Below are 25,323 nucleotides of genomic sequence, written 5' to 3' on the forward strand. Positions count from 1 at the left end.
GAGACCCATGTACTTTCACTGTCCATAGCTTTCTTGGTCACTGTCTCTCTCCATCTGTTGCGGTCTAGAGCTATGTCTTCCCAATTGTCAGTATTGATGTTCACTGATTTGAGGTCACGTTTTATTACATCTATGTAACGGAGGTGGGGGCGACCAGTTTTTCTTGTGCCAGACGCGAGTTGTCCATAGAGGATGACTTTCGGGATGCGATTGTCCTCCATCCGGCGAACATGTCCAAGCCAGCGCAAACGGCGTTGTCTGAGGGCTGTAAAGATGCTGGGAATACCTGATCGCGCAAGGATCTGAGTATTGCACACTTTTTCTTTCCATGTGACATTCAAGATCCTACGGAGACATCTCAAATGGAATTAGTTCAGTTTTCTCTCTTGCTTTGCGTAGGTGGTCCATGATTCACTGCCATACAGCAGTGTACTCATAACGCATGCCTTGTAGACTTCCATTTTGGTCACCGTAGTTAGCTATGGTTTTCCCAAACTCTTGGCCTGAGTCTAGCGAAGGTCGAGGCAGCCTTCCCTATGTGTCATCCGCGAATAGCATATCTCTTACGAGGGTGGCTCTGATTTTAGTTTTGGCCCTCAGTCTGGCAATATTTAAGAGTTTGCCATCAAGACAGCCATCACAAAGTAGATATAAGACAGCCATCACAAAGGAGATATAAGACAGCCATCACAAAGTAAATATAAGACAGCCATCACAAAGTAGATATAAGACAGCCATCACAAAGTAAATATAAGACAGCCATCACAAAGTAGATATAAGACAGCCATCACAAAGGAGATATAAGACAGCCATCACAAAGAAGATATAAGACAGCCATCACAAAGAAGATATAAGACAGCCATCACAAAGTAGATATAAGACAGCCATCACAAAGTAAATATAAGACAGTCATCACAAAGTAGATATAAGACAGCCATCACAAAGTAGACCTATATATAGGCTAGATATAAGACAGCCATCACAAAGTAGATATAAGACAACCATCATAAAGGAGATATAAGACAGCCATCACAAAGTAGATATAAGACAGCCATCACAAAGTAAATATAAGACAGCCATCACAAAGTAGATATAAGACAGCCATCACAAAGTAAATATAAGACAGCCATCACAAAGTAGATATAAGACAGCCATCACAAAGGAGATATAAGACAGCCATCACAAAGAAGATATAAGACAGCCATCACAAAGAAGATATAAGACAGCCATCACAAAGTAGATATAAGACAGCCATCACAAAGTAAATATAAGACAGTCATCACAAAGTAGATATAAGACAGCCATCACAAAGTAGACCTATATATAGGCTAGATATAAGACAGCCATCACAAAGTAGATATAAGACAACCATCATAAAGGAGATATAAGACAGCCATCACAAAGTAGATATAAGACAGCCATCACAAAGTAAATATAAGACAGCCATCACAAAGTAGATATAAGACAGCCATCACAAAGTAAATATAAGACAGCCATCACAAAGTAGATATAAGACAGCCATCACAAAGGAGATATAAGACAGCCATCACAAAGAAGATATAAGACAGCCATCACAAAGAAGATATAAGACAGCCATCACAAAGTAGATATAAGACAGCCATCACAAAGTAAATATAAGACAGTCATCACAAAGTAGATATAAGACAGCCATCACAAAGTAGACCTATATATAGGCTAGATATAAGACAGCCATCACAAAGTAGATATAAGACAACCATCATAAAGGAGATATAAGACAGCCATCACAAAGTAGATATAAGACAGCCATCACAAAGAAGAAATAAGCAACTGACCCTTTGACCATTCAATCCCTAAACACAATGTACATTTCACAAGTAATGTTCAAGAGAAACTGCGGTCTGAACGTATACCTTGTGTGCTATCCTACACATTGTTGGCTCTAATCATGTAGGGTTAGGTGCATGGCACAACTGGAAAACCAAATTCCTCACGGATAACAAAAATTATTATTATTATTATTTTATTACCATTATTATAAACATTTTTATTTTATCGATGTTACATTAACCCATTTTAAAGCGGGTATGTAAGGAAAAAATCTTTTAATTTTATGTTTAGATCTCATAAAAAAAGACTAAGAAATTAAGAGACTAAGACTAAGGGATTGAGACTAAGAGACACTAAGACTAAGTGAATAAGATTAACACACCAATACTACCTTATTGAATCTCTTTTGGTAATATTTACGATTACATAAACTCAGTGGAACTTTAAATTTAATTGCACAAAAGAGAACAGACACAATAAACTATTCCTGAACGGTTAATTAGGGAAGATCAGGGCCGGCCCTAACTATTGAATAAAAAAAGACAGTAATAGGCCTACCTGTTCCTTTCAAAAGGGAGATAATTTACTTTCAGTAAAACTATGGAAATAGAAAAATGAAAAATATATAGTAGACTTTTGAATATTTAAGTGTAGTGCGTGAGAGTATATGTAGTCAGTTACGAAATAAATCATTATAGTTTTAAATTTGAATTGAATTATTGTATTACAATCAACTCACTCTGTAGATCTGAATGGAATCTCTCCCACATTATTTCTAATATTTCCAGACAGCCGTTCTTGGTTGAAACTGAAACTTTGCACAATTATTCATTGTCGATGATGACAACACATAATTCAATTTAAAAATAATAACCAGTTAGTTAATCAATTAGTCGTCATTAATGTTGGTTTTATATTAAGCTAAGGGGAAATAAGCGTTGTATAGAGAATTAGGTCAATAGGTCGCTAACATTTTCAAACAGTAGACCATTGTTTCCCAAACTGTGTTCCGCGGGACCCTACTGTTCTACGAGGCCTGAATAGGTATTCCATGAACTACTGAACAAATTTACTAGTAGCAGGACCGGCCTTAGGCCTAGGTGGGGGCCTCGCATATGACTAAAAAAAAATTAGAGAAAAATCAGTGAAACAGCCAAATTGTATTGCTCACCGTCTGATAGACTAGCTTCTAAGTTTTTACCTTGACTCATGGTTTATTAATGAGCACACACAACCAAACTGTATTGCTCACCGTCTGATAGACTAGCTCCAAGTTTTTACCTTGACTCTGGGTTTATTAATGCGCACACACAACCAAACTGTATTGCTCACCGTCTGATAGACTAGCTCCAAGTTTTTACCTTGACTCTGGGTTTATTAATGAGCACACACAGCCAAACTGTATTGCTCACCGTCTGATAGACTAGCTTCTAAGTTTTTACCTTGACTCAGGGTTTATTAATGAGCACACACAGCCAAACTGTATTGCTCACCGTCTGATAGACTAGCTTCTAAGTTTTTACCTTGACTCAGGGTTTATTAATGAGCACACACAGCCAAACTGTATTGCTCACCGTCTGATAGACTAGCTCCAAGTTTTTACCTTGACTCAGGGTTTATTAATGCGCACACACAACCAAACTGTATTGCTCAGCGTCTGATAGACTAGCTTTTACCTTGACTTGATTTACTTGTTAGACTACCAATGTTAGAGGACATTTTGATGTAAATGTTGAGACGTTATTTTGCTTCTGGTGCATGAAACAGCAAGAAGTGGTTAACGACTCGGCTAATTGACAGGAGGAGATGATGAACACGGTCAAGGAAGTTGTAGGTTCAAGCGATGCAGACAAGAGTCAAGTTATCGGCTTCGATTGGAAAGATCCAGGCTTATGGCTATCTTCAATTAACAAAAAAAGAACACACCGAAAACATATTGATTGATTTCAATATAGATACAGATCTGTTTTTAATAAATTGATTGATTTTATTTGTTCATTGTTTATATTTTTTTGGGGCTACCAAATTCACTTCGCCTAGGGCCTCCAGTTACGTAAGGCCGGCCCTGCTTGTAATTATTAAAATGTGTAATTTTTAAAATGTATCTGTCATTAGTTAATAAAACTTAAAAGCAAAGTAATCGCTCTTACAAAAGTAACGCTTGTTTCGTACAGGAGGAAGAGTCCATTTCAAAAATACTATTTTAAATGTTACTTGTTACTGAGCTTTGGTTTCCTATTTGACTTTAAATGTTACTTGTTACTGAGCTTTGGTTTCCTATTTGACTTTAAATGTTACTTGTTACTGAGCTTTGATTTCCTATTTGACTTTAAATGTTACTTGTTACTGAGCTTTGGTTTCCTATTTGACTTTGAATGTTACTTGTTACTGAGCTTTGGTTTCCTATTCGACTTTGAATGTTACTTGTTACTGAGCTTTGGTTTCCTATTTGACTTTGAATGTTCGTACCAACTGACACGCTGATGACATTGTGTCATGCAAGAACATCTGATTTCATTTCTTGCTATTTATTTTTGTGGAGCATGACATGGAAACGGATTATTCGTGTAGGCCAGTGGTTACTCTACGCAAATATCAGGAGGGGTAACACTTATCTATTTCCCTTAGCACCAAGGGAGGATAACTCAATAATGGTTTGGGACGCCCTGCGCTTGACAAAGATTATTATTAAAATCCAGTTAAAAGAATGCCATTAACAATGTCAAATTGACATGATAGAGCCACACAAAGTGGTTTGAGGGCACGCTGATCTTATCTAGACCAAACGACCCTTGCCACATCTGTCACTAGGCTCAGAGCTCATCGGATTAGAAGATAGATATATTTCAGAACAGACGGACATAAGTAGACAAGCAAAACTTTTCAGATTGGGTTTAGGTTCAATTCTAAGTTTCGATCCAGCACTAAGGGAGGTTAAAAATACATTTTTAATTATCGTCTCAAAAAGCATTCATTGTTTTTAAAGATATCTCTTCTTTGTAGTTTAAAGAGTTTGAAAACAAGGCAGGCCATTGGACCTAACTGAGCCTAGGCACAAGGCCTAACAGAACCTAGGCGCAAGGCCTAACAGAACATAAGCACAAGGCCTAACAGAACCTAGGCACAAGGCCTAACAGAAGATATAAAACGACGTTTATGCTGGACTATTAAAATCTCAACCTCCATAAGGTCAACATTCCCCACCGTAATTGAATAGCAGAGATCAAATGACGGATCTTTGAATGATGCAGACTTCACAACTTTGTGTTGACTCCACGTTTAAGAAATTCAATCTTTAGGATCCTTGGTAAACCCTAGCAAATATTTTTTTATTACCCCGTGCTACAGAAATAAAAAAAACAACCTGTCTTTGGGTTAAATCTGTCTAGCAAGTGCTTGGTACAAGATAGGAATGTTAATGTGGTGACACATAAAGTCGTTTTAAGAATAATTTACAACCCAAAAGCTCTACACAAATAAAACTCAATTAAAATGTGTTCTACTGCTCTACTTACAAGCATTTGGCCCAGACTTTCGGTGGCTAGAATGTAGTAGGCTAAGATGGGACGCCATTCATTCATCCATCCATCCGGCTATCTATCTATCTATCTATCTATCTATCTATCTATCTATCTATCTATCTATCTATCTATCTATCTATCTATCTATCTATCCATCTATCTAGCTAGCTAGAGCTCGGGTGGTGCGCACAGGCCGCATGGTGCATCAAGTGATGAGGGGAATCTTTCTCTGTTATGTACGAAGCCCCTGTCCCTGAACTTTTCAGTATTCTATATTCTTTTATAAATTAAATGTCAGCTGTAGACCAGCTTGAATTAAATTGACTTGATTTGCTTGAAGACAACGCACTTTGCCCGTCCACTTGCTTCTGAGACACACGGTGTGACTTTCAATGTTAGAAATCCTTAATTTGCTTCCTGCTTCCTCTTCTCAACACTATCAATATCATTGTGTAAGTATCGTAGTGTTTAATGCAAATGTATATTTTAAGTCATCATACATATAGTTTATTACTTTATGTACGATTGTGTGTGCATGGTGTGTCTGTAAGGCTGAACCTAGGGATCAACATAATTATAAAGAATAATATTTTTTTCTCAAATCAACATAAAGTTATTCCATTGATTTCAATTAAAAATATACTTAACTGTCTATACATTGTATACATCTGATAACTAATAACTGAAGTCCTGACAGAGGTTATCACCTAAAATGAAAGCCATGGGACCAGCTGAGTCTACGCTTGCTGGAAGAAAACTTGGAGTCTGTCTGCAAGTAGGGGATAGTTTTGACCGTCTCAAATATTGAATAAAATCAGAGGAAAAAAAGTGGAGAGACCATTGGACAAGAATCTTGGACATCGTTGCGTTTTCTCTCAAAGCAGACTCAAATCAGACTCAAAGCAGACTCTGACACTCCGTTGATACAAAATTAATTGTGATTAACGATCATAAATACGCTAGTTTGGTCATTTGGTCCATTAAATAAGCGCTGGTGGAAATTTTTTTTTTATACAATTACCTATAGTCTCTGAAGCTCGTAACTATTAATTGTAATATCTCTTTGTATTTTTTTCCGACTTAGCAAATAGTTTAACAACAATGAATAGACATTGACATAAAAACCTTTTTTTGCTGTTTTTTTTCGTGTCTTTTTTTTGTAGGGCATCACGAAGAGCAGGCACACAGGGCATCACGAGGAACGGCCTCACAGGGCATCACGAGGAACGGCCTCACAGGGCATCGCGAGGAACGGCCTCACAGAGTTTCTGATATCCTAGCACCACTACTGGATGGAACACATTTTAATGTTTTGATTTCATACAAATCTTAGTCTCAGCCTCAAATTATAAGACCAAGTTTGTCTAACTGGCTTTGGCTTGGACTAGATACACCGTCTTCCGTCTTGACACGTTCAATAATTAACTATCCTGACGTTGAACACAGTTGTACCTAAACTTAACACACGCCATTGTCTGAAAAACTTGAATGATCTTTGGGTTAGCGCTGAAAAGTTACCAGCCTATTTGTTCGACTTCGGGTGTCCGTTTTACACTTTAGACCCCCCCCCCCACCCCGCCGTTGCTCTCTTCTGTTCAGACAAAGTATTGTGATGAATAATACAAAGTAATGAAAGTGTCCATCTAATGAGAATGAAAATAACAATGGAATATCTCACTTTGAACTGAGTTGAACGGTTAGACTAAACCATTCTACCCACTGTACATTCAAACATTGAGTATTTGGATGTCTACAAACTACAGAGTGTTGGCTATTATTGTTTTAATTGTTGTTTTTTTTTTGTTTGATAATAAATGTCATGAGATTACGCCTCAGTCTTTGTCAGGTCTATTGATTGCTTCCCTTTCATCATCTTGTGCAGACGAGATATCGTTCAATTCTTACCCCAAGGCCATGAACTCATAACCGTGACGATGTCAGAAAGCAATCTTAAAAAAAAAATGATAATAATAATAGGTTTTGATAATCCTTCAAGAAAACATCTTTCCAATTATCTGGGAATGTTTTAGACATGGAGTCTACTATTGGAAGCAGTCCTACAATGTCTTCTATCAGTACATGTATTCGCTATCTTTTGAAATCTTCCAATCAGAAATGAATAAATGTGAATTATAAAGAGAAGAGTCGGTTCAATATAAGCTTTTGGATTTCATTGTTTAGGTCAGTGACCTTCGCTAGTTATTAGAAAAAAAATATGTTTAATTTTCATAAACTTTTTGAGTTTATTAACAATAAAGTATCTCAAATGTATGGCGACTGACAAACCAACAATCAAGTCAACAGCTGGACTATTTCATGTGAGTCTTAAACATACATCAAAATAAAATGTAACATTGAAAACTTCATTTCATTGGCTTACTATTTGGTCCAATGAACAAATTCAAGTAGTAGACTAGTTCAGATGAACAAATTAAAGTAGTAGACTAGTTCAGATGAACAAATTCAAGTAGTAGACTAGTTCAGATGAACAAATTAAAGTAGTAGACTAGTTCAGATGAACAAATTCAAGTAGTAGACTAGTTCAGATGAACAAATTAAAGTAGTAGACTAGTTCAGATGAACAAATTCAAGTAGTAGACTAGTTCAGATGAACAAATTAAAGTAGTAGACTAGTTCAGATGAACAATTTCCACCACCCATTTGTTTCTAGCATTGTCCCTGATACTTTCTTTGTATTTCTCTCTCCAGCTCTTCTTCACTCTCTCTTTCACTCTCTCTTTCACTCTCTCTCTCTCTGTCTTTATTTCTCCCTTTCTTTCTTCTATTTCTCTCTCTCTCTCCCTCTCTCTCTCTCTCTCTCTCTCGTTGTAGGTGTGGGTCTAATGAAAAGTATAGTGCTGCTGTAGTTGCAAGGATGACAATACAAAAACACAAGTGGCAATCAATGTGTGTTAGGAGAGAGAGGGGATAGAGGGGTGCCACCATGTTTTGGTTGAAATTAATTTGTGTATTCTTGTTGTTCCTTATAAATGTAGCTCTATGTATATATAAAGAAGAAACAGATACTAGTCTAGGATTAGAACAAACAATCAGAACATAATGTAAAAAAAACAACAAGAGAATTAGAACGAAATTTTCATTTTTTTTTCAACACAACTAAAGGTTACATTTTAACCGGTAATTGTTTCAAGTGAGACAGACAGAAAAACCGACAGACAGAATGACTAATACATATAATAACATAATGATTACGAAATAGAAAAACGTTGAAACAAAGAGAGGGAAAAAATGACAAAGTAGAGAGAGAGAGAGTGAAAAAGGTGATCCTGAAAAAAAGAGAGAGAGAGGAGATATGAAAGAGAGTGAAAAAGTGTGTGTGTGTGTTTTTGAGAGAGAAAGAGAGAGAGAGAGAGAGAGAGAAAAAAAGAAAGAGACAAGAGACATATACTTGATCAGTTACTGTCTAGAAGAGGTTAAATTACTTATTTTGTGTGACGCGTTTTTGTTTTCTCTGGAAAATATTCACAAGAATGTTGAACACATTTTCAGTACCAAGAGAACACACAGAGACGAACGCAGAGAGACACAAATGCACAGAGACACACGTAAAGAGACACAAATGCACAGAGACACACGTAAAGAGACACAAATGCACAGAGACACACGAAATGAAAAACACGCATAGCGGCACACGTAAAGAGACACAAAGACACGCAGAGAGAGACATGGAGACAAAGAGAGACATGCAAACAGACACTGAGGCAAAGACACACGCAGAAAGAGAGACAGACAGATGCATACGTAGAGAAACAGTGAAACACCTGACATATACACACAGTGAGAGATAGAGACACATATAGAAACAGAAACACGCAGAAAAACACATAGAGACCCACAGACAGACACATAGAGACACACAGAGACACGCAGAGAGACAGACAGAGAGACAGACACGCATTAAATGTGAAAAGGTATTGTAAGTGTAAAAATGAGAAGAAACGCTGGATATTTCGTCGTCGTGTTGAAATCTTGATCCAACTTTTTACTTCGTCCATTAAAGCTGGAAGTCGTCGTGTTGAAATCTTGATCCAACTTTTTACTTCGTCCATTAAAGCTGGAAGTCGTCGTGTTGAAATCTTGATCCAACTTTTTACTTCGTCCATTAAAGCTGGAAGTCGTCGTGTTGAAATCTTGATCCAACTTTTTACTTCGTCCATTAAAGCTGGAAGTCGTCGTGTTGAAATCTTGATCCAACTTTTTACTTCGTCCATTAAAGCTGGAAGTCGTCGTGTTGAAATCTTGATCCAACTTTTTACTTCGTCCATTAAAGCTGGAAGTCTTGACGCCATACGTCCGTGTTAGACTTGCATGTTCTGAGCTAAGACTTTGAAGGTCAACTTTTAACTTAGGTTTCTCCTTGACTGCGAGCCAGGCATGAGGAGACGTCACCCGTTACCTCTCATCTAGTGAAATCCTTTGAATAGTTTCTATCATAATTAGTTCACCTAATTAAAAGTTAGAAACTACTACAGCACATTTCGTTGTCACTAAACAGTATTGAACTTTAAATGAAATCTACTTTTTTTAAACTTAAATATTTGTACATAAACTTTTTAAACAGCAAACATACACTTTGATTTGGCCTCACTTGTGTATGTGTGTGGATGTGTCTGTTTGTGTGGATGTGTCTTTGTGTGTGTGGATGTGTCTGTGTGTGTGTGGGGGGGGGAGGATGGGAGGTGAACTAGAATAATGACATTCAGCAATCACTATGACAACTAAAGCTTAAATCAAAATGTCATCCTGCGATAAAGCCAGTTAGTCCACTGAAGTAAAGGACCAATGAAGTCAATTCATTTAAAACTAGCCGCAGGTGATGTAAACACAATCAACAAGAAATGGTTTCAAATCAAATGTTAAAATTTTGAACATTTCATGATAATGAACATTTTCTTGTCCCCTGCAGTGAGTACAGCAAGGGAAGAGCTAGATGAGTTGATTTGACATGTTTCACTATGTGAACATATGAGTAGACTTTATGTCAACTGGACAAGCACATTGGCTCATTGGAAATCTGCTATAGGTCTATGTATGACAATGACATTAACAAAACACAAATTCAATGAATTCTCACTTCATCCTAAAGAAACTTGTGATCTTAACAGTTAAAAAACGAAATGATTCTCACATTCTCTACATAAGTGTTTCCCAAACTTTTTTCCTTAACGGCACAGATTGCACATTCTGAGTAGTTAGCGGAACACTTTGCTTATTTTTTAGAGAGGTTAATTCACGTGGTGACCTATTAATTAATTATTCCAGTAGTTCGTGGAACACCTATTCAGGCCTCGCGGAGTACCAGGGTTCCGCGGTCCGTGGAACACAGTTTGGGAAACACTGCACTACATTGTGCTTCTAAATATTTAAAACAAGCAGCTATAAAATCTTAGCTTATATCAACTCGCTCTGTCTGTCTGTCTGTCTGGTTGGCCTACACTTTTTGTGTCCGTCATTTCTCCTATTCCCCATCCTCGGATCAAGTTGACACTTTGCACAATTATTGATCGTCCCCACCAAAAAGTTTCTAAAATAACTTATTGTACGAATATCGTCCCCCCCCCTTTCTAGTTTTGAAAGGATAATGGAATCATTAGAATTTAAATAAAATGTTTTAGTAATTTTTTATATTATTATTATTAAACAAAGAATTAAAAAAAAGGAATCTTGAAATAATGATTTGGCGCCCTTTACAATCGGCCGCCTGCGTGCAAGGCACACATTGCACAATAAGTAGCGGCGGCCCTGGCATCTCGATTCCATGGCTAGGATCCTCCTCTTTAGTTCTGCAGTTAGGGTCGAAGATTCCCAAGCGTACAAGAATACCACCATCACCAAACGCGCGCAGCAGTCTGACTTTAATGCCGAGTGCTATGCCTTTGTCTTTCCATATTGTCTTGAGCTACTCAAAAGCTGATGTGGACTTTTGCAATTCTGTTCAGGTTTGGTTTCTTTGTATGAAACGATAGCCGCGAGGTATTTAAAACGTCTGGCACTTGCCAGATTTTAGCCTTCAGAACTGATGTCCATTATTGGTCATAATGTGCGTTTTTTTCAGCATTGATTTGCATGCCACATACTGCGTAAGTCTTGTCTATTCGCATCAACAGGTCAGCTAGCTCTTCCTCAGACCCTGCCATACCCTCTAAGTCATCCGTAAGTTAATTCTTCTTCCACCAAATGCTTACAGTACCTTCAAGAGCATCCTCCATTATCCTTTGCAATGAAATATTGAAATGTGTTGGTGAAAGTAGGCAGCCTTGTCTCTCCCTCACTGTGGTTTTAATCCAGTCTCCAATGTTATTGTTGAAGTGCCCAGCACTATTGTCCTGGTCATAAAGATTCTGGATTATTTTAATTATGTTTTTCCTTACTTTCTATTTTGTTATTGTCGATTTGTCTCTCATCGCGTCTTTGTTTGTAATACATAAATAACTTTTTATACATTGATACAATCCAAGAAATAGAAAAGAAACACTATCATAGCCTTCAGACGTAAACAATTTAGAAACAAAACAGATTTAACCAAAATTCTATGCAGACTTTCGACTTCTGCCACAGTGCATAATGAAGCCACATGGGCTGGGTTCACAATTTTTAGAGGTAATGTGGCAAGCGCTTGTTGGGAATGAGGCCCCTGGCTAAAGAAAAATGTTTGTCACCACTGAATATATGTCTAGGATAGTCACAGTGATACTTTTATGAAGTCATCTATCTTCAAAACGTAACCAATAGGCTAGGCTAACTCTTTTGTTTATTGAAAAAGAATCCACTTTTTAATAAGACTCATGACCCGATTAACTGACTTCAAGAGAATATTTTTTAATTAAGTGACAATATCACGGTTATATGTCTTGTGATGTTTTTTCTTTAAATAAAGGGAAATAACGACTCAATAATAATCGTTTTTTTACTTTTCTAGATTATTTCCCCTTAAAATAATTGTGAACGCGGGACATTGTTCCTTCATGCGCGACATAGATAATGTTTATTATTCTTAGCGGTCGTGGTCTCCACCGTACAAACTGTCTGTACGACAGACAGGTTTAAACACAAATAAGTAAAATGCACATATCTAGCAATGAATGTTGCTTTTTTTTTTTTTTCTACTAAAATTTTGACATCAAACTCTGAACATAGATGACGTGGCATCTAAGTGGAAATAACTGATGGGAAACATCCTGCTATATCTCATGACCTGGTGGAAATAACTGAAGGGAAACATCCTGCTATATCTCATGACCTGGTGGAAATAACTGAAGGGAAACATCCTGCTATATCTCATGACCTGGTGGAAATAACTGAAGGGAAACATCCTGCTATATCTCATGACCTGGTAGAAATAACTGATGGGAAACATCCTGCTATATCTCATGACCTGGTAGAAATAACTGATGGGAAACATCCTGCTATATCTCATGACCTGGTGGAAATAACTGAAGGGAAACATCCTGCTATATCTCATGACCTGGTAGAAATAACTGATGGGAAACATCCTGCTATATCTCATGACCTGGTGGAAATAACTGAAGGGAAACATCCTGCTATATCTCATGACCTGGTGGAAATAACTGAAGGGAAACATCCTGCTATATCTCATGACCTGGTAGAAATAACTGATGGGAAACATCCTGCTATATCTCATGACCTGGTAGAAATAACTGATGGGAAACATCCTGCTATATCTCATGACCTGGTAGAAATAACTGATGGGAAACATCCTGCTATATCTCATGACCTGGTGGAAATAACTGATGGGAAACATCCTGCTATATCGCATGACCTGGTATAAATAACTGAAGGGAAACATCCTGCTATATCGCATGACCTGGTAGAAATAACTGATGGGAAACATCCTGCTATATCTCATGACCTGGTAGAAATAACTGATGGGAAACATCCTGCTATATCGCATGACCTGGTGGAAATAACTGAAGGGAAACATCCTGCTATATCTCATGACCTGGTAGAAATAACTGAAGGGAAACATCCTGATATATCTCATGACCTGGTGGAAATAACTGATGGGAAACATCCTGCTATATCTCATGACCTGGTAGAAATAACTGATGGGAAACATCCTGCTATATCTCATGACCTGGTAGAAATAACTGAAGGGAAATATCCTGCTATATCTCATGACCTGGTAGAAAAACACCTTAATACTCTCCAAGGGAAGTAATTGGCTCTACTCTAGTGAGTACTTCATGTACTGGGATCGACCTGTAATAACAAACAAAACGATAGATTTGAATCGACCAAGTTTACTTTGGATTGACAAACAAACAAAACAAAATGTTATAATGATTGACTTTACAGTACTACGGACTTACATTCTGAACACCAACCGACTTTGGAATGTCAACGTAAATATAATAAGTACATACAATCGTGTGATAAGGGGAAAGTAACTACAACTAATATCACAGGCAAACATCCTCGAGGGCCCGGACATGTCTCGATGTACGTTTTCCCAATCAGGTGCTTGCAGTACTGCTAAAAACTTGCTCTCTCATTTCAAAATATCGCCTTAGACACTGTCATGGCGACTTTAGTTCCTCTTTAACAAACGTCGATTCCAATAGCGTCGAATCCTCTCTCGCTCACCCCCGGCTGCTATGGATAGCAGTCAATAGATATTGGTCATGCAGGAAACCTTATTTAAACCATTCCTACGGGGGGGGGGCACTCAAAGTAAACAAAATGATACAAAGGAAGTTCCTGATATATTAGTATCAATACACCATAAGCAGGTCCTGGCCTAGTAGTATCAATAAACCATATATATATATATATATTGCTTTTTTGTGACGGTACGCACCGGTACGGCGTACCGGTACCTTTTTCACTGGGTGAAAAAAATATTACTTTTCTTGTATTTTAACATTTAGTATTAATTTATTAGTTAGTTAAAAGTTAGGCAAACCATCATTGAGTGCCGCACCTATTTTTTTTTTTTTACAAAAAAGCACTTTATATATATATATATATATATATATATATATATATATATATATATATATATATATATATATATATATAAGGCCTGTCTTCGAGTCCGAAGATTAATGAGGAGTGCAGTATTTTTTAGTATTTCCCGTGGCCACGCAGCCCCAACTGTGACCTACATATTTTGCCACACCTAGGGCAATCATATAATAAACTGGCAGCCTCGGCAAAGTATTTTAAAGTGATTATTTATATATATATATATATATATATATATATATATATATATATATATACGGAGAGAGAGAGAGAGAGATTGAAAGAGAAAGTAAAAGAAAAAAAATAGAAAAGCTAATAAAAGAAAAAAAAAGTCACTTATTGTATGTAAGACAAAGCCAACAATAGCAAACAAATAGTCAGAGATTGTATTAGGGGATCAGAGAGTAGGACAGAAAAACAAAGTGTGTGTGAGTGAGAAAGAAGTTTATGTGATATAGAGGGCGATCCCCCCACCCCCACCCCATTGATTGTATTAGGGGATCAAAGAGTAGGACAGAAAAACAAAGTGTGTGTGAGTGAGAAAGAAGTTTATGTGATATAGAGGGCGATCCCCCCACCCCCACCCCATAAAAAAAATATTTGGGATGGTATATTTGTTTTGTTTTTTTAAAGAAAGAAAACAGAAACTGCAACTCTTTTTATCTGCAATTCATCTATAATATATATAAGGGAGGTAACAAAAAAAAATTAAATATCGAGGAATTCTATAACAGGTGTTTTCCTAACCGAAGAATTACTCCCCCTTTCTCTTGATATCTTCTCTTACAGAAGTTCCAGGATTACTCTCATACAATGGGCGGGTCCTGGAAAAAGTCTTTGCACTCATCCTATTTTATGCTCACAAAAATGTACAGAACAGTATGTTGGTATGTTCTACTACATTTCACTGGACAGAATAGAAGTAGAGTTGGACCCGAGTAGAATAGAAGTAGAGTTGGACCCGAGTAGAATAGAAGTAGAAATGGACATAAGTAGAGAATTTTTGACAGAGTAGACAACTCCATTCCATTAGACAGACTAGAAGACTTTGGTAGAGTGGTAGGGGGCTATGCATCTAATGGGCGGGAGGGAGAGAGAGATCGTGTGCCACATACACAAAGATCTGAGAGCCGCAAAGAGTCAAAAGTTGCTTTCGGAACTGAGATGGATTGTTAGGATGCAAGTGATCGATCTGAGTTTCAAAAAGTTTCTACTGTCCTCATAGTCTAAGGGTTACTAGAGAACTTCATAGCCAAAGGAAGACAAAAAGGAGGACAAAAAAGGAGGACAAAAAGGAGGACAAAGCCTAACAAAGGAGGAAAAAAAAAGAAAAGTAAACTTTAAAAACTGAACGTGTTGTAAAGCCAGATAGAACGTGTGTGTATTTCATTCAACGTGTTGTAAAGCCAGATAGAACTTGTCGCATTAATTCATTATATGCGTAACATACGCGTGGAACTCCAGGCGGGAAATGTTTCTCAAATTGAACTGTCAGAAGAATAGCTCTCACTGAGTCAGAAGAATAGCTCTCACTGAGTCAGAAGAATAGCTCTCACTGAGTCAGAAGAATAGCTCTCACTGAGTCAGAAGAATAGCTCTCAGTGAGTCAGAAGAATAGCTCTCACTGAGTCAGAAGAATAGCTCTCACTGAGTCAGAAGAATAGCTCTCACTGAGTCAAGGCATAGTTTAGTTCTCTCTTTTTTTCCACTGTGCATTTATCAGAGAAAACACTCTCTCAATGTTCTGCCTGGGAATACAAAGAAAAATTCACACATTTCAAGATGCTTTGCATCAAGTTTCAATACTATAACTTTATCCTGAAAAGGAATTCAAATTGCAGCTATGGTCAAACAATTAAACATTATTGACATCAATACCTCTTTCCTTTAGGTGCTGTATGCATGAAAATAGTTCAGTTCAAATATAGTGTCTTTTAATGTATTTGTAAACATTCCTTCAAACCACAGGAATTCCTTGAAAGGTGCCATCCATTTGTCCAAATATTCAATGCACCTTTGGTATGTAGATTGAGTGTGTGTCACTAATGCCATGCATTCCTCTTCGTAGCCTTCTTGGCAGATTTGTTTTTTACAAGCCTTCATTTGATCTGAGAATTGACATCTCCTCTTTAGTAGACTAGTAGCGCTAACGTTCACTGACATCTTGAAGACACATTCTATTTAATAAACACAAACGACAACAGCGAGCACGTAACGTTGATTGGTTGTTACTATGTATCGTGCAATGGTCGTTATCAATGGCATTCATCATGTCACTCATTACATAGAGTTTATAGATGTCTAAAGCAACACAGTGGACATGTGTCTTGTGGTGCAGCTTTACACATTTTGACCTTTCTATGTTGAGGGAATGTTTGTGTTGAAACCAGAATTTACGAAGTTTGACATTCAATTAATAGATTATTTGCATGGCAGTAAACAACAGTCAAAAAGCCGGACATTTTCACACTAAATACTAATGCCGGCCGGCCAGATGACAAAAAGGAGGACATGGCTTCCTTTTCCAGACGTCTAGTAACCCTACATAGTGTGGAATGCTAACTTAAATTCCTTAGTTCATACTTCGTAATTGATGACGACCACCTCGGTCAATCAGGGTGAGAGGGGCTGCATTGCCTCCGCTGGTAGCTGGTCATGGTCAGCTACAAACTGCGCTTGCTCTTGTTGACTGAATCTGTGGAACTTGCCTTTTGTACAAAGCTGATATCAACTCTGTCTGTCTGTCTGTCTGTCTGGTCAAACATTTGTACACGTTATTTCTCCCACACCCATTTTCTGGGATCAAGTTGAAACTTTGCACAATTATTCATAGGCATAGACAAAATATAAATCAATACAGTAACCAATTAGTCAATTAATAACTGGTAATTAGTTATTTTATTTGATACCAACAAGGGAAACTAATCCTTCAGTATTCATAGATATGGCTAAATTTGTTGGGTTAAGTCCCCTTAAATAATTGTTAACGCTATTTCTCCCTCACGCATTCTCTGATGATGTTGAAACAATAAATAATAATTTATTGTACCTAACAAAACATGAATCAATTTAAAAAAAAACAATTATTCAATTATTGTTAATTAATTCTTTTGTTTGATATCGAATAAGGGTAATAACTTTATAATATACATTATGGATAGATAAAGTTTTAAGGCCGAAGTTCTTCAACTTTAGATAAGGTTGTTTTTTTTTTAATTTTTTTTTTCTTATATTTTGCTTGTATTTTAATCGTTTCTTTATTGACATGACTTTTTATAGTGCCACCAGCGATTCAAAGTAACCGACAATTATTACATCAAATATTTAGCCAGTAATATTAGTAATAATAGCCTTCGAGCTAGTTGAACGGCAGTTAAACCTTGTCTCTTCGAGGTTGTCTTGAGGTTGTCTTGCTTCTTTGAGCAGACGCTACAGCGTCTGAATAGAAGAGGAAGTATTTCTAGTCTCCATGGCGATCTGAATAGCCAGGCGGTTAACGTCACTCTCGCCATCTTAACATCCTGATGAGCCAAGTTGATTGAGGACCACTGGGTATCGTTTGTTTACTCGGACATTATTTTAGTAATTAAAAGATTTAAAGAAAACAACAACTTTTCATTGCAATACATCTTCTAGGTTTCTAGGTTTTTTTTTCTAAGTAGACATTAGTTGATATAATATTGGGTTTTATTTAGTATTATTCAATATAGGGAACTGATAAATATTTAGATTCTATTTATGAATTAAAGAATTTCTATTTGAATGTTTGAATTTAAAAATGCCTGGAAAGATTTTTTCTTTTCTTTATTTTGTAAAACAAAATGATCGTGTCCAGGAATCAATATTGAAGGGAACATTTTGAATACTAATGAATTTGTGAGTTTTTAAACTGTAATACTAAATGGATGGCTCTAAATCAACACCAATAACAGTCAACTCAGGTGTACCCCAAGGAACAAGTCTTAGGTCCAATCCTGTTTTAATTTACAAAAACGATTTACAAAACTGCTTTTGTTAGGAAAAACAGTCAGACCCCACTCTCCTCCTCTTAACTCTTCTTGATCTCACACTCCTCCTCTTAACTCTTCTCGATCTCACACTCCTCCTCTTAACTCTTCTTGATTTCAAACTCCTCCTCTTAACTCTTCTCGATCTCACACTCCTCCTCTTAACTCTTCTTGATTTCAAACTTCTCCTCTTAACTCTTCTCGATCTCACACTCCTCCTCTTAACTCTTCTTGATTTCAAACTCCTCCTCTTAACTCTTCTCGATCTCACACTCCTCCTCTTAACTCTTCTTGATTTCAAACTCCTCCTCTTAACTCTTCTCGATCTCACACTCCTCCTCTTAACTCTTCTTGATTTCAAACTCCTCCTCTTAACTCTTCTCGATCTCACACTCCTCCTCTTAACTCTTCTTGATTTCAAACTCCTCCTCTTAACTCTTCTCGATCTCACACTCCTCCTCTTAACTCTTCTTGATCTCAAACTCCTCCTCTTAACTCTTCTCGATCTCACACTCCTCCTCTTTACTCTTCTTGATTTCAAACTCCTCCTCTTAACTCTTCTCGATCTCACACTCCTCCTCTTAACTCTTCTTGATTTCAAACTCCTCCTCTTAACTCTTCTCGATCTCACACTCCTCCTCTTAACTCTTCTTGATTTCAAACTCCTCCTCTTAACTCTTCTCGATCTCACACTCCTCCTCTTAACTCTTCTTGATTTCAAACTCCTCCTCTTAACTCTTCTCGATCTCACACTCCTCCTCTTAACTCTTCTTGATTTCAAACTCCTCCTCTTAACTCTTCTCGATCTCACACTCCTCCTCTTTACTCTTCTTGATTTCAAACTCCTCCTCTTAACTCTTCTCGATCTCACACTCCTCCTCTTAACTCTTCTTGATTTCAAACTCCTCCTCTTAACTCTTCTCGATCTCACACTCCTCCTCTTAACTCTTCTTGATTTCAAACTCCTCCTCTTAACTCTTCTCGATCTCACACACCTCCTCTTAACTCTTCTTGATTTCAAACTCCTCCTCTTAACTCTTCTCGATCTCACACTCCTCCTCTTAACTCTTCTTGATTTCAAACTCCTCCTCTTAACTCTTCTCGATCTCACACTCCTCCTCTTAACTCTTCTTGATTTCAAACTCCTCCTCTTAACTCTTCTTGATTTCAAACTCCTCCTCTTAACTCTTCTCGATCTCACACTCCTCCTCTTAACTCTTCTTGATCTCACACTCCGTTTTTAGCTTTCTTTAACCTCACACATTTACTTAGCTCTTCTTGACCTCATTCTTAGCTCTTATTCCTTCATATTCATTGCATTTCTCGACTCGCATTTACCAAGTAGATCTTTTTGTTTAGGGTCTGTGTGTGTGTGCGTGTGTGTGTGTGTCTCCCTCTGTCTCCGTCTCTCTCTGTCTCTGTCTCATGAATGGAAGAAGCCTGTTTGCCAATGTGAAGACATCAACATATGCCATTGAGTGCACTTATTTTGTCCTTCTCTGTTAGTCCCATACCAGCCGGCCAGTGGAACTACCGCAGTAGGTCAAACAGAAGGCAATCCAGGTGTTCAGTTTCATCCTTGCCTGCTCTATCATCTACAACACCTCCCCCCCCCTTGTGACAAACTTATCACTGCAGACCTGGTGGGTGTATCTTTGTTTTTAGGATAACCCGAGAAACAGCACTGCCCGATAGAATGTTATAAGTGAACCCATCTTGATAGATCTGAATTATTAGTTCGTGATATTTCTTAATAATGCGTGATAGCCGTCTCCGTTTTGAATAAGACCAACATATTAAGATTGAGATGACTTTCAGTCTCTGAACCCTAAATATATTGCTTGGTAAAGGGGGGGGGCTTCCTGCTATAACATTAACAGCAATAAATAGATCTGTGTTTTCCATATATGGCACTATTTAAATATAAACATTGGTTCCCAAACTATTTTCTGTTATTTTGTAGGATAACTATTATCATTTATATATATATATATATATATATATATATATATATATATATATATATATATATATATATATATATATATATATATAAGTAAAATACTATAAGGCAAAAACTAAGTATTTACTTCAAGTGGTTAGTCTTTATGGCAACAAATACAAAGTCCTCACCTTGAACATTAAGACCTGCTACCTGTTTACAACTGTTTTAGATGAGTTTGTCATTTTAGCTCTCGTGTTTAGGTTTGTAATGCTATCAAAGAGCCTCGGAACTACAGGTTGATTGTTAACAGCGCTTATTTATAAAAACAATTATTATTATTATTATGTTTGCAATTACGTTTGAGTCGTTGATCTTAAAACAAAAGAAGAGAGTTTGAGGTCCAGCCATGGGAAGCAATGTGGCGGACACGTGGCGCTAGTTGTCAGCATCAAAAGAGATAAAGTAAAAGGTATCCACAGCCACCTGTAGATGGACTGAGTATGGGGCGAACGTGGGGACGATGTGGACATGATTGAAAAATCATCTAATTGATGGTTGACCTATGGTGAAGGGGCTGGTGTATGGCCTCTTTAAGAGCTCTAGAAGTCTAAAATGCCAAATATATTTTAGTATTGAATTGTAGAGTACTGGCGTATTCGATTATGTCTTTAAAGTATGCACAATTTTTCATATACATAGTGCAGTGTTTTAGGTTCTCAACAAAATTAAAATAAAATTCAATAGGTAAATTAGTAGTTCTTTGAAAGGTAGGAGTACTAATAAACATGTATATTGACTAATGGCAAAAGTGTATGCATAAGTGATGTAAAAATATATAAATTTATGACTTCCCCTATCTAATATAGCCACTTCTATTTTTTACTATTAATAGTAAATAGTTTTTGAAAAATGGTGTAATTTTACGAATAAAAGATAGTCTTTGCTCCAGAAGTTTCGCAAGCTTCAAAATAGTAATCAAGCTTACAATCTCTGTTCTAGATTTTGAGATCTAAACGTGACAGACAAACGGACGGACGGACTAAGAAAAGTAATAGGAACTTTTCGATGATAATGAAGAGGAATACAATTATTGTCAATTTGTGATACTCACTGCCAAGTGAATCGATTTTTTAAACATTTTTTTTAAATACGAAAAGTGAATGTTTGATTTTCTACTTAAGACTGTTTTAGACTAAATTGATCTTGATTTATTGACAAAGTACCCCAGGCATCTAACACATTGAGAACCACAGCTTGCCATGTTTTATCTGGAATGAATACATTAATCGGTCTTGACTCTTTTTATTCCTCGTAGTGTTTTGTCCCCCAAACAAGTTTTGTTTATTATTCATTCAGTGTTGCCAACTTGAAGCTAGGAAAACTAATACTTGAGATTGAAATCTCTCCCGTGAAGTGTGAGCACCTTTCACTGCTCTGTGAGTACGATGGCAGTGCGCTTTTGTTATATTTTTATTAAGACGTCAGTTTCACCCTGAGAACTACACAAAAGTGAAGTAGAAGTAACCACACGAGCACACACACACATTTAGGGCAAATAATAAGGTTACTACACTTCTGCAAAACTATTCGTAGTCTCTTAATGTGAAGTACCGAAATAATTATCAACAAATAAAGCGAAGTTGAAGGGAGATGTTCTGTTCCAAGTTGTTTTGTGTTTTATTCCTAGAGAAACTCTCTTGATTGGAGCATTGTAAGTATGCACAAAATAACATTAAGGGTACTAGATCTAGATCCATATCTAAATATTGGGTGACTAGTTAGACCTCACTGAGGCTAAAACAGTGCGTACAAGTTGACAAAGAAGTTGTTTTTTTTTTTTGTTTTTCTCTATCTTAATTCTTATTGGATATTTTTATACATGACATAGAAACTATAAATAGCTAGCTTTCTTGGTGTCTCCGGTGTAAAAAAAAAATGTTTTAATGTGCTGTGTTCTTAAAAGTTTTAATGTGCTGTGTTCTTAAAAGTTTAATGTGCTGTGTTCTTAAAAGTTTAATGTGCTGTGTTCTTAAAAGTTGAATGTGCTGTGTTCTTAAAAGTTTTAATGTGCTGTGTTCTTAAAAGTTTAATGTGCTGTGTTCTTAAAAGTTTAATGTGCTGTGTTCTTAAAAGTTTTAATGTGCTGTGTTCTTAAAAGTTTTAATGTGCTGTGTTCTTAAAAGTTTAATGTGCTGTGTTCTTAAAAGTTTAATGTGCTGTGTTCTTAAAAGTTTTAATGTGCTGTGTTCTTAAAAGTTTTAATGTGCTGTGTTCTTAAAAGTTTAATGTGCTGTGTTCTTAAAAGTTTAATGTGCTGTGTTCTTAAAAGTTTTAATGTGCTGTGTTCTTAAAAGTTTTAATGTGCTGTGTTCTTAAAAGTTTAATGTGCTGTGTTCTTAAAAGTTTAATGTGCTGTGTTCTTAAAAGTTTTAATGTGCTGTGTTCTTAAAAGTTTTAATGTGCTGTGTTCTTAAAAGTTTAATGTGCTGTGTTCTTAAAAGTTTTAATGTGCTGTGTTCTTAAAAGTTTAATGTGCTGTGTTCTTAAAAGTTTAATGTGCTGTGTTCTTAAAAGTTTAATGTGCTGTGTTCTTAAAAGTTTAATGTGCTGTGTTCTTAAAAGTTTTAATGTGCTGTGTTCTTAAAAGTTTTAATGTGCTGTGTTCTTAAAAGTTTAATGTGCTGTGTTCTTAAAAGTTTAATGTGCTGTGTTTTTAAAAGTTTAATGTGCTGTGTTCTTAAAAGTTTAATGTGCTGTGTTTTTTAAAGTTTAATGTGCTGTGTTCTTAAAAGTTTAATGTGCTGTGTTCTTAAAAGTTTAATGTGCTGTGTTCTTAAAAGTTTAATGTGCTGTGTTCTTAAAAGTTTAATGTGCTGTGTTCTTAAAAGTTTAATGTGCTGTGTTTTTAAAAGTTTAATGTGCTGTGTTCTTAAAAGTTTAATGTGCTGTTTTCTTAAAAGTTTAATGTGCTGTGTTCTTAAAAGTTTAATGTGCTGTGTTTTTAAAAGTTTAATGTGCTGTGTTCTTAAAAAGTTTAATGTGCTGTGTTCTTAAAAGTTTAATGTGCTGTGTTTTTAAAAGTTTAATGTGCTGTGTTCTTAAAAGTTTAATGTGCTGTGCTTTTAAAAGGTACATGACAATTCTGTTCACTTTTGGCACAGCAGAATCACATTTTCTAACCTCATACATTTATAGCGCTAAATAAATTCTGTATATTAGATTTTCTCTCCTAATTAAAAACACAAAAGGGCATCTAGCGGTCTAAAGGAGATTCGATACGTAAACCGACCGCCACAGTTATAATACTGTTAAACTTAGAGCTTAATTCTTTTTAGCGACCCACGAAAGGGGACAAGTCGCCGCTATTAGTTTTGTGTGAAATGTCTGTCCATCTGTCCGTCCCTTTTAGATCTCGTATATTAGAAAAGGTAGTGAAAATCATAATAGTTTAGTCCATTCAAAGTTCTTATGCAACGGCTACTTTTTTCTTTTCTAAAAGCGAAAAATCTAATTTTTTAAATCACTTATGCAAGCATTTTTTTCATAAAAATACACCACTTTTACAACTATTCACTATTAATAGTAACATACACGGGAGGCTCTTTAGTAGGGGAGAATGCAATTTACCATATTTTTACCACATTTATGAAAATGGTTTTAGACTTTTTGTTTAAATTTTTTTTTTTTACATTTGTGTTGCTACGTTATGTAAGTTCTGTCCTACTAACTACTACATTTACCCAAAAATAATTTTTACTTTTTTTAAGAGAAAAAAATCTATGTAAATGCATATAAGTCGGATATCATTGAAAACAACAATTACTAAGTCGGTTTTCATATTATCTCGTGAACTGGGGACACTAAGAAAGGCCATAGAGCACTGAACTAAAGGAATTTTTTTTTTAAGGAAATGTTTTTTTTTTCTTTTTTTGAGGATTTGAATAAGAGATTGACCCTTTACAAAACAATTAGATCAATTAGATATTCATTATAAGACATCAGTTAGGCCAGGTTCGCATTTATCTTTTTCACATTCACTTTTCCCTATTCTTTGGTCTGCTGGACCGCTGGGGCACCACACAAGATCTGTCAACGTAAACATTTCTGACCTAAACATATGAATCACGTATGAATGGCATGTGCACGCCATATGAATCACGTATGAATGGCATGTGCAGGCCATATGAATCACGTATGAATGACATGTGCAGGCCATATTGGCCATAAGAAAGTCATTGGAAGGGCGTATGAAGGCCATATGAAGGTCCTATGAAGGCCATGTGAAGGTCCTATGAAGGCCATGTGAAGGTCCTATGAAGGCCATGTGAATGTCCTATGAAGGCCATGTGAAGGTCCTATGAAGGCCATATGAAGGTCCTATGAAGGCCATGTGAAGGTCCTATGAAGGCCATGTGAAGGTCCTATGAAGGCCATATGAAGGTCCTATGAAGGCCATGTGAAGGTCCTATGAAGGCCATATGAAGGTCCTATGAAGGCCATATGAAGGTCCTATGAAGGCCATATGAAGGTCCTATGAAGGTCATGTGAAGGGTGTTTGAATGGATCATGAACGGTGTATTAATTGAGTATGTAGGGAATAGGAATGACGCTTGAAGGAGATAGGAAGAACTAATGAAAGTAATATGAAGGCTGTATAGAAATTGTTTCTTTCTTCTTCTTCTTCTTCTTTCTCTCTTTTTTGTTTCTCTCTCTTACCCGTCTTCATTTATCTTCAAGTTCATTCAGGTCTTACATCTTAAACTACTCTTGAAGCATGCTCCAAATCATCCTGTAAGAATGGAAGTATATACCACAATCACAGAGTGAGTTCTAGAGCTTTACCCTTACACGTGGTGACTCGTTGCTTTGGATTCTTTTGTTTCGTTCCATTGGTTTGAATGGAGTCCATCTCACACATGTATTAAACCAGGTCAGATGGAACAAGAAGTGTTGGTTTGAATAGATTCCATCTCACACATGTATTAAACCAGGTCAGATGGAACAAGAAGTGTTGGTTTGAATAGATTCCATCTCA

The 25,323-nt window shown here is 36.5% G+C and overlaps 1 protein-coding gene across 1 annotated transcript in view; it reads left to right on the plus strand.

The window, feature by feature from the left end:
* Nucleotides 1-21,752: 21,752 nt before the first annotated feature.
* LOC106063087 (acetylcholinesterase-like) overlaps nucleotides 21,753-25,323 on the plus strand; it is a 51,456-nt gene continuing 47,885 nt past the window's right edge. Inside the window, exon 1 of the mRNA XM_056030743.1 lies at nucleotides 21,753-21,999. The gene's annotated coding sequence lies outside the window, so the exon portion shown is untranslated. The remainder of the gene's footprint in view (nucleotides 22,000-25,323) is intronic.

This window comes from Biomphalaria glabrata, chromosome 5, assembly GCF_947242115.1.
Source record: "Biomphalaria glabrata chromosome 5, xgBioGlab47.1, whole genome shotgun sequence".
NCBI classification, from domain to species: Eukaryota; Metazoa; Mollusca; class Gastropoda; family Planorbidae; genus Biomphalaria; species Biomphalaria glabrata.